The sequence below is a fragment of the Crinia signifera genome, chromosome 5 (genome assembly GCF_055691185.1).
Source record: "Crinia signifera chromosome 5, ASM5569118v1, whole genome shotgun sequence".
NCBI classification, from domain to species: domain Eukaryota; kingdom Metazoa; phylum Chordata; class Amphibia; order Anura; family Myobatrachidae; genus Crinia; species Crinia signifera.
Genome location: NC_139221.1, coordinates 131,085,756 through 131,103,996, shown reverse-complemented (window position 1 = coordinate 131,103,996; position 18,241 = coordinate 131,085,756). Strand labels below are relative to the sequence as shown.

The 18,241-nt window shown below is 45.8% G+C and overlaps 1 protein-coding gene across 2 annotated transcripts in view; it reads right to left on the bottom strand.

The window, feature by feature from the left end:
- LOC146080594 (MARVEL domain-containing protein 3-like) overlaps positions 1-12,995 on the bottom strand; it is a 38,269-nt gene extending 25,274 nt beyond the window's left edge. The window contains exons 1-2 of one of the 2 annotated variants that reach the window (XM_083188048.1): positions 12,939-12,995; positions 12,447-12,508 (exon numbers count right to left, since the gene is read on the bottom strand). The gene's annotated coding sequence lies outside the window, so the exon portion shown is untranslated. Of the gene's footprint in view, positions 1-12,446; positions 12,840-12,938 lie in introns of those variants that run through there. The other variant, XM_083188047.1, reaches the window with a different exon arrangement.
- Positions 12,996-18,241: the final 5,246 nt, after the last annotated feature.

Below are 18,241 nucleotides of genomic sequence, written 5' to 3'. Positions count from 1 at the left end.
TGAAACGTACGTACGGTCCGTCACACCGTACATCAGAGCGTACGCCACAGTGCATGGACGGATCTCGTCCGTTTTCCCACCGACACTTTCCGTATATCTGAGTGTACACCACATGCAAACATGTTCTAATATTGTTCAAAATAAGACTTTAGAGTGCGATAGGCAGATGTTGGGATCCTTTGTTAGAGATATGTGATTGCAATAATGTGCTTGGTGGCATCTTACATACAGAGTGTGATACATAAAGTTCATAGCAGATATGAAAGTGCATAATGTATGTTCTTGGGGAAAAAAACAGATTGTGTGCAAAATAGTGGCCATGGCCTTTGGACATTGCTCCAAAATTGCAAGTAGAAATTGAGTCCAAAAACATCATTGTTGCTCTTAGATGTGGTTTCTGTGTCTTTTTCATAATAAAAAACTGGTATGTTTGTGTTACAGTGAAAAAGTTGACACATGTTGACTCCTGTGAATTGAGTGTCCTGCTTTTTAAAGTAGAAAAAAACACTTTCTGAATGGGTGTAGATGGTTATAAAATAACTACCTGGACATATATAACCAGGTATTAGAATGAATATTACCTAAAATTAAACCAACCTTTACATGTTGAGAAGTGTAGAGAGATAAGGTTCCAATGTGTTTGAGGGCTGTGTGTGGCTTGCAGGTAGTGAAATAATGGTTTTCACTTAATAGCCTGCAGCATTGCTTATTACATTCAGGTGTATGTGTTTGACTAGTAACCAGTGTTAATTAGCAGACCCAGGCGTCCGCTCTCATACGGTATCTCTAGGGGTGGTCTGGAGCTATCTTTGGTGTCCGCCTGTTTTTGGGCCAAAATGCACGGTGCGTTCGGCGATCGAGGCGGTTGTGGCACCGTGCATTTTGTGTGCACACCCCCGTGTACGTCCATGTTTATGCCCAGTTTTCCTCATTATTCTGGCTGCTCCCATAAAAATGCCCACAATGACCGTGTTCTTGCGGACAGGTTTTTTCACACGGAGAGACCCCTCCGTCAGCGGTGTGAGGTCATGGCACATGCGCATTGCGAAAGATACGCATGGGCAGATGGAAAAAAAAAAACGATCCGCCCGTATAAGGTCCCACCGTACCAAACAGAATAAACCCCACTGTGTCAGTGAACAAAAAGTTTTTGGATAAAGGAGACCCAAATCTATACATTGTGACAACAAAGATAAGGGGCTGATTCTGAGTAATTTTTTGTGACATCTAGGCCTAGATGTACTAAAGGTCCATACATACTGGGCGATTTTGCACAACAATATCTGGTCCGCATACTGGGGGCCACATGTCGTGGGAGTATCCGGTGGCGTTTGACCTTAGTGGGCACGCCGGACCAGTGGACGCGGCCTGACATAAAGGAGTCCCAGGCCGGGGTATGTGCAGGCTGTGGAAGATGCCGGATGCCCACTGGGTGCAGCATGCCACGGGGATATCCAGTGGTGTCTGACATCAGTGGGACGCGCCGGACCAGTAGACTCGGGCTGGTGATGCGCACCCGCGTCATCAAGAAGCGTCTCGGGTGCAATAAAGCAGGTGCCGGGCTAGAAGCCGACTTCTGACATCAGCGAAGGACCCGGGAAAAAAGTGTCCCGGTGACAGGAGCCTTGGCTGTTGTAGCACTGTGGACTGGAATAATATTGGATATCAGCAGACCTGGTAAGACTCCGGCAACAGCTTTAGCTGTAGGAGTTCCATTATGTGTTTATTAACTGAGATTATTGCTTCTAGCTTCAGGCTATTAAGCAGGAAAAAGCATAATGGAGGAGGATAAGAGACAGCAGAGAAAATCAGGGTAAGCCAGAAACATATATGAAAAAAAGGAGAAAAAGAACTGATACCAGCAAAGGGAAGACTGATGTAAAGGCCAAGCATAAGAAACATCATGCATCTAAATGCAATCTTTGCGACAAGGCACTCTCAGATAAATGCACAGGTTCTACTTGTGAGGAATGTAAGCTTAATCAGCAGAAAGGGATGCCTCAGATGACAGAGCTTGTAAGCATGCTTAAAGCGGCACTGGCGGACACATTCATTACAAAGGAGGACATAGAGATAATGTCCTCTAAAAGAAGTAGAGCAGTCCTATCTGAGGGATCAGAAGATTCTGGGGAAGGACCTTGTTTAAGAGAGGATGATTTGGAGGAAAGAGAGCTTAGCCAGGATAAAGCAGAGTTGGATTTCAATCCAGTGCTTTTGGAGAACTTGTTGGCTCTTATACATAAATCTCTTAATATGGAGGAAACCAAGGAGGAGGAAAAGTTGCAGGACCTCCTCTTTCATGATAAAAAGAAAAGCGGCAAGGTGTTTCCCCTCTCTAAGACTCTTAGGGGCGCATTTTTCATTGGAATGCGATGCCGGGGCGGTGACATCGCCCGACATCGCATTGCAGTACCCTGCAATACCGCTGGGATGTATCATCTGGCAGGCGCAGGGACAGGGCTCCGGAAGGAGCCCGTCCCTGCGATGCCTGGAGCGGAAGCCGGGGGGTCTGTGCATGCGCGGTTATTCACTGACCCCCCGCGACCCTGCTGACCGCACTGCTGCTAGGGCAATGTGAAGTGTAGCCATAGGCTACAATGGGCTATCGCCATATCAGAATGGCGATAGCCCAGGGGTGCGATGTCGGTCTGCCCGATGTTCATACATCGGGCAGCTTCGCATCCCCCATAAAAACCTATGGGGGATGCGGCCGGCGGCGCTGCAGGGAGGATCGCAGCAGGGATCGGAGATTCCTGCTGCGGTCCCCCTTTAATACATTTAGGTGAAACTTAATATTTGCGGTTAACCACCAGTTTTCGGGGATTTAGCCGCAAATATTAGTTGATAAATGGGCCCCTTAAGGAGTTGGTAGAGGAAGAGTGTCGACATCTGGACAAAAAAGGTGGCTGTACCACTCAGGGTCACTAAAATATATCCCTTTGATGCTGAGCAGGTGTGTAACTGGGAGGAGGCTCCAAAGGTGGATGCGGCAGTGGCTAGAGTCTCAAGAAAAACCACTCTACCATTGGAGGACCCAAATAATTTTAAGGACCCAATGGAGAGAAAGATTGAGGTCAGTCTGAGGAAACTGCATAATACCGCACGAGCAGCCATTAAGGCATCATCGGCCATGGCAGTCACAGCCAGAGTGTTGCGATCCTGGTGTCAGGACCTTGAGTCTGACACCCTGGATGGCATTAAGAGGTCAGAGCTCATAAAGGTAATACAGAATATTCAACTTGCCGTAAAATTTCTCTGTGACGCATCATTGGATGCAGTGAAGTTGGCGGCCAGGGCTAGTGCAACAACAGCAGTAGCAAGGAAGGCACTATGGGCTAAAACCCTGGGCAGCAGACACTCAGTCTAAACAAAAGTTAATTTCCTTACCGTTTCAAGGACAGTACTTGTTTGGAAGTAAACTTGACAACATCATTACAAATATTTCAGGTGGGAAATCAGTGTGGCTTCCACAGGACAAAACAAAGAAAGGCAGATCTATCAGATATCATTCAGGTGACTTCAAAGAAGCAAGGACCTACAGGCCGGGTAGGAATTTCAGGAGATCCTGGGCAGGCAGCCAAAGTTTTTATCATGGCCAAAGAGGTAGAGGGGGAAGCTACCCCTCCAGACAAACCAATCAATGACACCAGGAAGACAGTTGGCGGCAGACTGCTAAAATACGAGCAGGTCTGGTCTCGATCTGTCAATGACAGATGGGTGTTAGAGATAGTCACGTTAGGATGCAAGATAGAATTTGTAAAAATCCCAGGATACTGCAAAACTGAGTCCCCTGTTCCTCAGGATCCAGTAGAAAAGTCAGCTCTATTCTCCAACCTGGAAGATATGATCGTCAAAGATGTAGTAATGGTGGTGCCAAAGGAAGAAGAGTCACAAGGCTGGCATTCAAGAATATTTGTAGTCAGGAAGGCTTGGAAGGCTTGAGAATGATACTAGATTTGAGGAGACTGAACTCATTTCTGATAGTAAAAAAGTTCAAGATGGAGTCCTTAAGAACTATTGTACCCGACATAAAAAGGGGGGGCTTATTTGACTACAATAGATTTGCAAGATGCATATCTGCATGTGCCCATATTTCCAGGCCATCACAAATTCCTCAGATTTTGACTCGCAGGAGTCACCTATCAGTTTGTCGCCCTCCCATTTGGTCCGACTACCTCGCCAAGAACTTTTACAAAAGTACTGGTGGTACTTATTGCCAACCTAAGGCAACAGGGCATCTCATTGTGGCCTTAACTGGAGGACATTCTTATTTTGGCACAGTCAAGTTAGAGGCAAAGAAATGCACTTTAAAGGTGATGCAGTATCTAGAAGAACACGGCTGGCTGATAAATGTAAAAAAAGAGCCAGTTAGAACCCCCATGCACAGCAAAGTACTTAGGGGTATGGATAGACACCCAGTCAATGAAAATAAAATTAACGGACGAGAGAAGGGAGAAGTGAAGTGCACAACCTTCTGGGAAAAAAAGAGTTACGTCTTCAGGAATCTGTATGAAAGTTCTAGGCCTTGGCAGCATTGGACACCATACCTTGGGGCAGATTTCATATGAGGACCCTTCAGAATTGCTTTCTTACACAATAGTATGGCAACGGAAAGAACAAAGGTCAAATCATCCGGTTGTCAAAAGGGGCACAACAGGACCTAATTTGGAGGTCTCACGAGCAAAGGTTGAAGCAAGGAAGAAATTTTGTGGTAGCAGAACAGGTGGTAGTAACTACCGATGCCAGGACATCATATGGTGCAAGGTATCTGGTCCCAGGAAGTAAGTCGAAGTCACTCGAACATCAGGAAGATGAGGGCGATTCTAATGGCGTGCAATCAACTTCAAAGCTGTCTGGTAGGAAGAGATTTGGTCGTGAGATCCAACAACCAGTTTGTCGTGTCCTATATAAACAGACAAGGTGGCACAAAAAGCCGGGAATTGATGACAGAGAAGGTACTCACCTGGGTGGAAGATCAGGTGAACAGCATAAAGACGGTGTTTGTGGCAGGCAGAGAGAATCTGTGAGCAGACACTTAATCCGGCCAGGAGAATGGGAGCTGTCTCCAGAAATATTCAGAAGGCTAGTGGACATGTGGGGCCTACTTCAAGTAGACCTGATGGCCACACAGAAGAATACAAAAGTACAGAGGTTCTTTGCGAGACATTGGGACCAAGGGCGGAACAATTGGATGCTTTGACAGCAGATTGGCGATCAGATCTGGTCTACGTGTTTCCCCCCCCCCCTTTCTGGTAATAGCGAAGTTGCTAAACAAAATTAAAAGCGAAAATGCAACAGTGATCGCAGTACTGCCATATTGGCCGAGAAGAGCTTGGTTCCCGAAGTTAATACAGATGTCGGTGGACGAACCCTGGAGAATACCCGATCAGGACAGCTTGATTGGTCAGAACGGATTGGGGTGAGCCCAACCATCCAGCTGGAAGTTGACGACGTGGCTACTGACACCAAAATACTACAAAAGGAGAGGTTTTTCAGGTAAGGTAGTAAAAACTATTCTCAAGGCCAGAAAGAGGTCAACTTCAAAGACTTATCATCGGATTTGGAAAAAATATGCAACCTTCTGCATATCTACGAATAAACAAGCAGACAAACTACCTACAGTGCTAGATTTTTTGCAAGTGGAATTAGCCAGGAATTTATCTGCAAGTTCCATTAAAGTACAAATTTCAGAATTGTCAGCCATGTTGGATTCCAAGTTAGCAGAAAATAGATATGTGCAGAGATTTGTGCAAGCAGCAAAGAGGATTAAGCCGGTGTTTCACAATCCTTTAGTACTGTGGGACCTTAACTTGGTTCTCAATGTACTAGTGGAAGCCCTGTTTGAGCGATTGCATGAAGTATCTCTTAAATGGTTAACAGTTAAGGTGGTGTTCCTAATAGCTATGGCTTCGGCAAGAAGAGTATCCGAATTACAAGCTCTTTGGGCACGTCAATCGTTTCTGAACTTTTTTGAAGATAGAGTGGTCTTATGAACTAACCCGCAGTTCCTGACAAAAGTAGTTTCAGCTTTCCATATAAACCAAGAAATTGTTCTTCCATCTTTTTGCTCGAATCCAGCTTACATAAGTTGGATGTAGTAAGAGCACTTAAAGTGTATTTGGATAGGACGTAAGCTTACAGGAAAACCGAGAGACTATGTTTTCTAACTGAGGGAAAAAAACAAAGGGCAAGGAGCCAGCAAGGTCACAATATCCAGATGGATAAGAACGTGTATACTAGAAGCCTATAGGATCAGAAATCAGCAACCTCCAATAGGTCTCAAAGCTCATTCAACAAGGGCCATGTCAGCATCTTGGGCAGAGAAGGAGGCAGTGTCCGTTCAAGAATTGTGCAAAGCAGCATGTTGGTCATCGGTGCACACGTTCAATAAACATTATAGGGTGGACGTAGCTGCCTCATCCAATGCTAAGATTGGTAGGAAAGTACTTAGCTCAGTCATTTAAAAAAAAAAAAAAGAAGCTATAAAGAAATAATAAGGTGAGGTAACCTTATGTTCTTTTCTGTTATATATGGTCCCACCCAGTGAAGTTAACTGCTTGGGCATTACCCATTAGTTGGCTGCCATGGGGAGGTAGAGGAAAGTACAGATTCCTACCTGTTAGTGTGCTTTCCTCTACTCCACCATAGAGGCATTATACCCTCCCATATTGGCATTATTGATGTTGTATTATTGTATATTAAGCTGTTTACCCAAGACACAGAGGCCGGAGGAGGAGGAGCTCATTTAGGGGCCATTATTCTTTTTGTGTTTCCTTTCCAGATAGCTACCCTGCAGGACTTAACCCCATTAGTTGGCAGCCATGGTGAAGTAGAGGAAAGCATATTAACAGGTAGGAATCTGTACTTTCTGTGCGAAAGGGGTATTACGAACCTGAATGTCCAAGAACACAGATTTTCAAAAGAGATCAAGATTGCCTCCAACAATGATTATTTATGTACAATTTGTGATTTCACACTATTTTGTCAGACAGAGGTTGTTTCACTGCCAATTGCATTGAAAACATAAAATGTAATGGTTTGCTCCAGATGCAGTCATCAGAAAATTAATTGTATCCTCTCACAGGCACTAGAAATGTTAATGTCATATTTGTTACGTTTCACAATGCATACCTCCCAACTGTCACGATTCCGTCGGGACAGTCCCGATTTTCGGGTCCTGTCCCGACGTCCCACCCGCGGCAGGCATTGTCCCGCTGCGGGGGGTGGCAGTTGGGAGACCCCCCAATCTAGTAGAATAGACGCTGTGCGCATGCGCACAGCGTCTATTCTCGTATGAAAATGAGGTCGCGGCTAATTAGCATAAGCCGCGCCCTCATTTGCATACGCCCCGCCCCCTTTTCGGACGCTCGCGCGGCTTTGCCGCGCGAGTGTCCCTATTTCCTCCGGCCAGAAGTTGGGAGGTATGCACAATGAGGAAGTGAGGGTGTAAACAACAGTTTTGCAAAACATCGTCATAAAGAGGAAAATCTTACAATGCAAAGGTGATAGATTACAAGTGGATTCAGAACTGAACTGTACAGTCAGTAACTGATCTGGTGACAGCTAGCTTTTATGTTATAATCAAATGAAGTACTTGTATTTCTGTCATTTAATTCTCTTTATAGTCTTGCAATTTTTCTGTCGTCTAGCGTTTTTTTTTTTTTTAAGTTTAGGCCAGGGGGTCCTCAATGCAACCAAAATATCAGAACATACTATACAACAAGGGATAAACTATTATAAACATAGGTTGAACTAGATGGACGCAAGTCTTTATTCAGCCTCACCTACTATGTAACTATGGGCCTTATTTTGGTTCATTCTTTCTGACAAAATCCTTCTTAGATGGGCAAAACCATGTGCACTGCAGGTGGGGCAGATGTAACGTGCAGAGAGAATTAGATTTGGGTGGGGTTTTACTTCAAAGTGAGATCTATATTGCAGTGTAAAAATAAAGCAGTCAGTATTTTCCCTGCACAGAAACAAAATTACTCACCCAAATCTAATTCTCTCTGCACAAGTAACATCTGCCCCCCCTGCAGTGCACATGGTTTTGTCCATCTAAGAAGGATTTTGTCAGAAAGAATGAACCAAAATAAGGCCCTTTGTAACCAAACAAACAGTCCAGGTTTTAAGGATATCCATGGCTGAGCACAGATGATTAAATAAAATTGACTGAGAATATAAACCTTTGGTTTAGGGCAGTGGTTCCCAAACTGTGTGCTGTGGCTCCCTGGGGTGCCCTGGGTTGGCGGTCTAGGACCAACTCAAATTATTAATGGTTAATTATTTATGAGCAAAACCAATGCTGGTGGCAGCCAATCATAAAATGTGTACAAGCAGAAGCAAATCCTGCCCTTTACCACATAACTGACCCTAAGAATCGCATATAAACCCAATCTAATTAGGTTTTTTTTTGCCTAGGGGTGCCGTGAAAATATTCTGATACTCTAGGGTGCTATGATTCAAAAAAGATTGGGAACCCCTGTGCTAGGGTGTTCGGCGCCCTGCTGCAAACTATAAAATTTACACCCTCCAAAATAGGGTGGCCAATCCCGGGATCGGGGGGATCCTGGGATTTGTCCCCAAAAAGTCTAGGATTTCAATCCTGGGATTGGAGTATCCAATCTTGGGATTTGACTGTGCTGGGTAGTTAGTAGTGCTCCTTATACATAACCCATACACCAGTTGCCGACCGCAGTAGCACTACCTATACATATGCTCACACCAGTTGCATAATGCTCACATTTTACTCATCTAGTTCAGGGCACTTCAGGCTGGCAGCTCATCCCCCCTGCTTCATTTTTTAATCAGTTTTGCTCCCTTATAGCTCCGCCCCCTCCACCCCTTTTCGGTCCATGCCACGGCACTAAGGCCCTTATTCTGGTTGGCTCCGACCGCACCAGACGAATCCCCGCCTACAAGACGGATCGGCACGGCCGTCCGTACACGGACGGCTGCCGATCCGCATGAAAATGGCGGGGCGTACGCCTCCACCATGTTGGGAGCTGCCCCCTGCATTCGATGGTCGTCGACCATCGAAGGCAGGTCCGCACGCCCCGGCAGCTCCCGCAAGCTGAGACCACACGGACAATCGTCCGTGTGGTAGCTTGTATGGGGGCTGAAAGCTGACATCCGGCGACGTCAGCTTTCCGCCCCCATGAGTTGCGTCATGCCCTCATTACCATGCATACGCCCCGTGTTTGCATGGGAACGCCCATGAAACGCGGGGCGTACACATAGGGAAATGAGGGCATGAAGCCCCTCACGCCCCTATACGCCCCCTTTGCGGCGGACGAAATCCGTCTGCGGCGAAGGGGGCTGCACATGCGCAGATTGACCTCTGCGCATGTGCAGTGTCAAAACATCGGCGGTACGGCCGCACGCGGGCCGTACCGCATAGATTAGAATAAGGGTAAGAGAGCAGCCGGCAGCCACAGATGACAGCAGGGGATGTAGGGCAGGGAGAGCGCCTCCCTGCCCTGCATCCTCTGCTGAGCGGGTAGCGGCACTGTACACACTTTAAGATTTTCATTATTGATAGGCACATTATTAATATCGTTAATGATATTGCTCAGTGTTTATCCCATGGATCATTCTTTTCGAGGCATCCCCGATATCATTAATATTATTGTCAGTGCCGCATATTGCGTAGTATGTATGGGGCATTCATTTGTTCACATATAATAAATAAATACTATGTAGCTGTAATCTGACAATAGCATTTGTTTTACCATTAAAACGTAAGGTGCGTACACACGTACAGATTTTTCTGTCTGATCTATCTGATGGTAACAAAAACCTGGAATTGTATGGGAGCATATGACATAGCAAATCAAAAATTTTCACCCAAATGCAGAAAAATATATATGCTTTGATAAATTTGTTATATCAGAATGATTTAAAAAAATTTGTCTGACTGATCACTATCTGTTTTCAAGCGTTTGGGAATAATTTTTTGATTGTCATTTCCTCCCAAACATTTCCAGGTTTTTGTTTCCACCAGATAGATCAGACAAAAAAATCTGTATGTGTGTACGCACCTTCAGCCTTATGCCGCAGCGAAAGATTCAGTTAAGATTACAATGCGTTTTTTTTCCACATTTTGTTCTAAGGAAAAAAAAAAACCTTCTGCCTGCTGCTATACACTTCTGCAGGGCCGCCAGTAGTAATGTTGGGGCCTGGGACTGACCTCCCCCCCTCGCGTGCCAGCACCAGGCCCCCCCCCCACATTACTATTACTTACCAGTGGTGGCGGCGGCGCAGCAGCATCTTCTCACTCGGGGCTCGAAGCACTCATTGCACAGTGCAGCCTGCAGAGCGTCGGGTCCCTCTGTATCCTAGGCTCGGCGCTCTGCAGGCTGCACTGTGTATTGTGCGTGCCTGGCCTCCGGCGCTGGGTGGGGGGATTTGTGCAGGTGTGTGTGTGTGTGTGTGTGGGGGGGGGGGGGGGGTGTGGTGCCGTACCACTGTGGGCACCTGCCCGGGACCCTCCAGAGGCCGGGGGCCCGGGACAGCTGTACCCCTGGCACCCCCTGTTGGCGGCCCTGCACTTCTGCATTAGGCTTAATTGCTCCCAGAAGAAATGTCTTTGTGGAGGTAGCCTTAAGATGGGTACACACCACAGGACATTTTGAATTTGCCCAATTCCAAGAAATCAGAATGACACATTAAGCCTGATTCTGGTTCACTTGCGAAAGCAAATTCACTCTGTAATGGACAAAACCATGTGGAGCTTTTGTAACATTTGTAGATTTTGTTTCTGTGCAGAGTAAATACTGTATGCTTTATTTTTACACTGCAATATAGATATCAGTTTGAAGTACAAACTCCTCCCAAATCTTACTCTCTCTGCACATGTTACATCAGCCCCACCTGCAGTGCACATGGTTTTGTCCATTAGAGAGAATTGCTTTTGCAAGTGAGCCAGAATCAGGCCCATTGTCCTGTGTGTACAAACTATGGACCTTATTCTGGTCCACACACACCGCTGTAAATTTTACATTGCTGTGTGTGGTTTTAATGCGAGCAGTTTCACGATTTTGCATAAACATTCATTTGCAGCCTTGGGTGCGGGGACCAAATCATTTGCAAAACTAAGACACTCTTAGGTGCGTGTTCTCTGTACAGTGAGGTCAGCTGCCCGCCCCTGGCAGCCGCGTCACTGCCTGACTTTCATGGGTGCGTCCCCTAACCGCTGCCCTATTTCCCCGTCCACACTGGTGGGTGCGAACGGGACAGCGAACTAGCAATACCCGTTCTCACCTAGCATATGCACATGTACAGAAATGCGCATGTGCTGAAGTAAAACATCGGTCCCTCGTGCGCATGTGCAGGGGATAGAGCAAAATAGAATAACTTCCTATGGGCCTGATAGCCTAAAGCTTTCTCAAATTGGTAAAACCATGCTGCACTGCAGCAGGGCAAATGTAACATGTGCAGAGATAGAAGAATTGGGTGGGGTGTGTTCAAACTGAAATCTAAATTGCAGTCCTTATTGCACAGAATCAAAATAATACACCAAATCTCACTCTTTCTGCACATGTTACATTTGCCCCTCCTGCAGTGCAAAACATACTTGCCTACCTGACCCTCTCCATGTGGGAGAAAATGCTCTGTTTCTGGAATTCCCTGGTAATGTATGATTGCCATCACCTGTGGTGAAACACCGTTACCTTGCTCCCCACAGGTGCTGGCAATCATACATTACCAGGGAAGCCCAGGAACAGAGCATTGTCTCCCGCATGGAGAGGGTCAGGTAGGCAAGTATGGCGCAACATGGTTTTACCCATTTGAGAAAGAGTTTGCATTTGATTTCAACTCTGAATCAGGCCCTATGTACATTTTCGTAGCAGCATCTGTTGCATCTTCAGATTGACCCTAAATGCTGCTCAGTTTGAATACGTGGCTGACGAGCCCATGTTTTGAATGTGTTGGGGGAATGATCACCAGATTGTGCAGTGTGTACAGACTGCACAATATATTGTTTTGTTGCATCTGCCATCGGCTGGGTACACAGGTCATCAAGTATATACCCAGCTTTAGAATGCTTCTAGTAATGCAGTCAACCTAGTTATAAAGGTAACACTATAGCTACGTATTCTACATATATATATATATATATAACAAGCAAATGTTACTGATTGTCACTAATACAGAATTTTTCAAATATATAGCAAGAAAAAATTGGGGTGCATGCAACAATAACAGTTACAATTACAATTAGTCTAATCATGAAATCAGCAGAACATAGAGGTTCCCAGTACTTCTGGTAGTCTTATCTACTAACCATGCCGTGGAATACTAATTACAAGGGCTGCCTATGTGCAAGTTCTGCATGTTATGCAATGATTTAGTTAAAAGGTAGGTCAATCCGTATAATAAGTAGGTCTCTATTTCTCATATATATTTAGAAAACATGTAAAACATATCTCTGTCTCATAGTTTACCTTAATCCATGAAGGTTCCTGTCCAGATCAGCAATCAAACGTATGTTTATCTGTTGATGCCTCTGAAAGAACAAGGAGAAGGAGTTTCAGGAGAACAGGTGGGACTGGTCTGACAAGTGCAGCTGAGGAGGAAGCTAGACGTGACTAGTTTTCTATTACAAATCATTTATACAAGAAACACCTTTAATGCACCTAGTTTCTGGCAGACGTATGCCAGGGACAGTTATCGGACATAAATCTGAGGTTATCAGATCAGAAAGGGCAATATCAACACATATAGTATGACGTAATCTATACATGTTGCACTTCAGTTAGATCAGGGCACAGTAATAAAGTTTAGTGCTTAAACTGCACATTAACACCAGGCTTGCCTACCCTCCCTGAATGGGCGGGAGGCTCCCGATAATCGGGTCCACCACCCAGCCCCCAGGAAGGTGGGCAAGTCTCCTGCAGGCTGGCCATTGCACTCCCCATCCCTGCTGGTTCAATTACCGCAAACCGCGGGTCTGCGGAGAGGGGTGGAGCTAAAATGACACTGTAGCGGAATTTCACACCATTTAAGCCACACCCCCTCTCCGTGGACCACAAATAACTGAGTTTTATGGCATGGGGTGGGGCCAAGTGATGTCAGCATTGTCCCCGCCCCCTGACGTGTTGCCTCTCTGGGCTTCTTCCGGAGAAGTGAAAATCAAAGTAGGCAAGTATGATTAACACTAGTTTTTCCATGCTATCCCTTTAAACAGGGACACTCAAAAATTATACAGGTTCTGTGGGTAATAAGGGTTGTTAGGTCGACAGTCAAACTGTTTTATGGACAACATAAAATAGGTCAACGTTGGAAAAGGTTGACATGCAGTTTTCACCTTTTTAGAAATAGAATAGAAGCAGAACCCAACAGACAACCCTGTTCTTTGAAGTACAGATCTGTAAATTCTCGCTCTGTGAATGACATCCAAGGTGCCAACACACACAACTTAAAGAAAATTGCAGGCCCTCTGGTATGCCCCATCAGGTCCGTCCTTTGTAACGCCAGATCTATAAAAAACAAGACTGCTACAATTGCTGACCTTATCGCAGTGGCGTCACTAGGGTTGGTGTCACCCGGTGTAGTAACTCACGGTGTCACCCCCCCCCCCCGCCAACTTCTTTCTGGAAGACAGAGAGTGGATGCTTGTACGCACCGGAGGCGTGCCGAAAAATTGGGGGTGTGGCCTATCAGAAGGGGCGTGGTCTGTACCATGTTTGTATTGTGTACCTGCAGATCGCACATTTTAGCAAACTGTACCCATTACACATGGCGTAATGCCAATTACACATAATGCCGCACACGTGATGCCAGGTACACATTAGGCCCCACACTGCAATGCTAATTACACGATACACCGCATTCTGTGATGCTAATTACACATTATGCCGCACACCTTGATATCCATTACACCCCACACTGTGATGCCAATTACCCAATGCTCCCCACACCATAATGCCCATTACGCCCCATACAATGATGCCCATTACACCGCACAATGTGATATCCATTAAGCATATGCCCCCACAGTGCCAGATACACATATGCCCCCACAGTGCCAAATATGCCCCCACAGTGCCAGATATCATATGCGCCACACTTATGCCCCCACAGTGCCAGATATCATATGCCCCCACAGTGCAACACATATGCCCCAGTGCCAGATATGCCCCCACAGTGCAACACATATGCCCCAGTGCCAGATATGCCCCCACAGTGCAACACATTTGCCCCACAGTGCAACACATATGCCCCAGTGCCAGATATGCCCCCACAGTGCAACACATATGCCCCACAGTGCAACACATATGTCCCAGTGCCAGATATGCCCCCCCCCCCCCCCCCCAGTGCAACACATATGCCCCAGTGCCAGATATCATATGCCCCACAGTGCAACACATATGCCCCGGTGCCAGATATCATATGCCCCACAGTGCAACACATATGCCCCGGTGCCAGATATGCCCCCACAGTGCAACACATATGCCCCAGTGCCAGATATGCCCCCACAGTGCAACACATATGCTCCAAGAATTTGCAGATATTATTGCTGGGCTAGTTCTGGAGCACCAAAGATGGCTCATCCTCAGAGATTTCAATGCATGGGTCGATGATGAGCTCTCACGCCTTGGCTAAGATCTCATGTGCACAATAAATGCTCTCGGGCTCACACCAGTCATCCCCTCTGTTACACATAAAAGTGGTCACACTTTTGATCTTGTCTTCCAGATTGGATTAGAAGTCTCTGACCTAAAAATAAACCCAGTCACATGGTCAGACCACCACTCAATATGGTTCTCAGTCGCAACCCCTCAAAATAGATCTTTGAACATGGAATTGACCAAATATCGCCCAAGGAGTGGTATGACGCCTCAGGCCCTGGCACCTAACTTGGACTTCTCGGCAGTAATGGGGACCTGTAAAGATCCATGTTCCCTAGTCCATTATTATAACAGGACTTTGACAGTGGCACTGGATACTGTAGCCCCTGTGTGTATACGACCCTGCAAACCACACCATCAAGCACCCTGGTTTGACAACAGTATTCGTGATCTCAAGAAAAGGGGTCGTATACTTGAAAGATAATGGAGGAAGACAAACCTGGCAGAGGATAAATTAAAGAGGAGAGGAGAGTCTGGCATCTCCCTGCAGTCCTATCATGTCGCCATGGGGAGGATAGCACAGCACAGCACACTGCGTGTCTCCTTCCCCCCTCACTTCCCTGTGACTGCGCTGTCCGCCAAGCAAAGCGGCTCCTGATTGGCTGCCGGCCCGCGAGCTCTGATTGGTGGACGGCCCAGTCACAAGGATGCACAGTAGTCAAGATGCACGCTCTCCTCCCCTCAGAGGGAGAAGGGAACTGGCAGCGGGTAATGGAGGGATGGGATATCAATGTCGATATAAATATGACCAGATGGATAACAGGTGAATTGCGCAGTTTATGTACTTTGTCCTTAAACCACTAGCCCTTTATTCCTAGCTACGTGCGAACAAAGCGTAACACGGCGTAGCGAACCTTGTCAGTGTATGATACACGCTATACCGATACCTATAAAACAGTATTTTTTCGCAGTACTTAGTACCCAATTTGAGTACACCTTTAAAGGATAATGTCCGTATTAAACCTTTGTCGCTAAATGCGAATAAAAGTTAAGACTCAAGTATAACTCAAGAAATAAGGAGATAGAGTCTCCAAATAATGTATTTAGTCCATAGCGGACAGCAGGGGTTTACAGAGAGAGAGAAACAGTATAAAACAGTGAACAGTTTGTCATACAATACAAAGTATGCTTTAAGCTACTAGGGGGAAAAGAATCAGATACGAAATACAATCAGCCACACTATAGAAAATACATACAGGAATGCAAACAGTGCTGGCGCTACCCGGTCGGAGCTTGCTATATTCTGTCCAGGGAAATGGAGGGAAGAACAGCCTGAGTTTGGGCTGTGCTCCCACTCTTATAGTGTCCAGAGAGGGGGAGGCAGTGAGGGTCATCATTGGTCAGTGGATTGGATATCGCTTCTCTTGGATTGGTGCAGGAGAATGCACCTGGGTTTCTTTGTCTTCAGGTATCATCCTAGCTTTCATGGCTCATCCTGAGAAAACCAATTTCTTTGTCTTCAGCTATCGTCCTAGCTTTCATGGCTCATCCTGAGAAACCTGTTACTTCCGGGTCTTCTGGTTACACTGTCCTCATGGTGAAATAACAATAAAATATGTAATAGTTCCATAACTTCTGGCCATTACAAGATGTGAACTTCTAGCTCAGACCGGAACACAGAGATGCGAAATATGTACATGAGAGATCGTGTATTACCAATATAAACTATGTGCTGTAAACTAAAAACATATGAAATAATATATTTTATTACGTGTGAGTGTGGGATATGAATTTATGTGTATTAATATGGCAGCGCCCTGGGTTCGCCTTATTACAAAACTTAGTTATTATATTTTATTTGTGTAACTCTGCGAACCATGATGGCGGCCATACCATTCTAAAATGGCGTGTATGCATTTCGACTTTGACAGGGGGACGTGGATGGACGGTGGGCGGCGGGCAGGAGCCGCACTTTAACAGGGGGAGAGCCACATGAGGCTCGAGAGCCGCGGGTTTGCCACCCCTGTCCTAGAAGGTTTGCCAAAATCTCCCTATTTTTCTCCTGCTTAGTCAATATTGTCTAGCAGAGATTACTTAGCATAGATTGACTGTGAAGGCAAGGCAATTTTGACTAGAGCATAGACTATTATTACATAAGGTGCGTACACATGGGGCAATATGATCACTGGCAATATATTGCTAGCAATCATATTGCTCAGTGTCCCGTTTTCATCTGCGACCAGAGGATGGTCGCAGATGAAAATGTCACACTGCCGGGAGAAGAGGCAGTGGAAGTTGCTGGTCGGAGGACCCGACCAGCGACCATTCAGGGGCTGACAACGGGAGCGCTCACCCGGCGATTTATCACTGGTGCACACTCCAATCACTGGCAATATGGTCGCTCAGCGACCACATTTCCAGCGATACTTGATATAATCGCCCCCGTGTGTACGCACCATTAGACAAAATCGCTTAGTCAAAATCTCTATCAAAATTGCTTAGTCAAAATTGTCCATTAGCCAAAATCTCCCCGTGTACACCCCTTAAGACTAGTATAGATTACCAGAGAGGGATGAAAATATGTTTGTGGTTTTTTTTGTATCGTTTTGATATCTGTAACTTCCAGAACTTGCCACATTCAACAAAAAGGTTTAATTTGATTCCAGTTATAGCACATTTGGATAAAATATGTAGCAGATGGTACAAGTTTGTGTGATCCTGCACATATATTTCTGATACTGACATGACACGGATATTTCTGATACTGACATGACACGGATTTAATTTCACCTTAGGGTCTGACTGCATGGGATGCGGTCATTTGATCTACAGCATGATGGTCGACACCATTAGATCGACATGGGAAAAGGTCATCATGAGTCTAGGTCGACATGGTTATAGGCCGAAAGGTCATTAATTCAACAGGTCATTAGTTCGACAGGTCATAAGTCCGACAATGTCTAGGTCGACATGGGGTTTTTCACTGGGTTTTTTTTCACTCCTTGGAAGCTGCCGTGGGAGTTCAAGGGAAATCTCATGCAATTTCAAACATCAGATATATTGCCCTAGTGTATAGCCATCTTAAGTCTTTCTCAAATCTCTTTGGAGGGTGGGATCTTCAAAGAAAGGAGTGTTTTGTGGAACTATAAGGATCAGTAACACACACTACTAGTTGTTTAATTCGAGGGAGTAGCTTTTGAGTGGTCAACACTTCTGCTTTCTGTGGTCTTTCCCGCACTGTCACTACAATGCACCTTAGGGGGCAAAAGAAAGAGGGAAAAGACTGAGAAACAAATAAGGTGTTGGGGAAATAAAGAAAAAGGGAAAAGAAAGGGAGATAGTTGGTGTTAGGGAGGGAAAGGGGTGAGACAAGGAGACATAAAGGGTGTCAGGGAGAGAAAGAGAGAGGGTGTCAGGGAGGGAAAGGTAGAGCTACAAGGAGACAGAGAGGGTGTTGGGGAGAGAAAGGGTGAGGGAGAGTAGAGTGGGTGTCAGTGAGAGAAAGGGGAGAGACAGGGAGAGAAAGAGAGGGTGTCATGAAAAAAAGGGAGATAGAGGGTGTCAGGGAGAGAAAGGGGAAGAGAGAGAGAATGACAAAGACCATGTCAGTGAGTGAAAGGAGAGACAGAGAGTAATAGAGGATGTCAGGGAGAGTAGGGCGGAGGGAG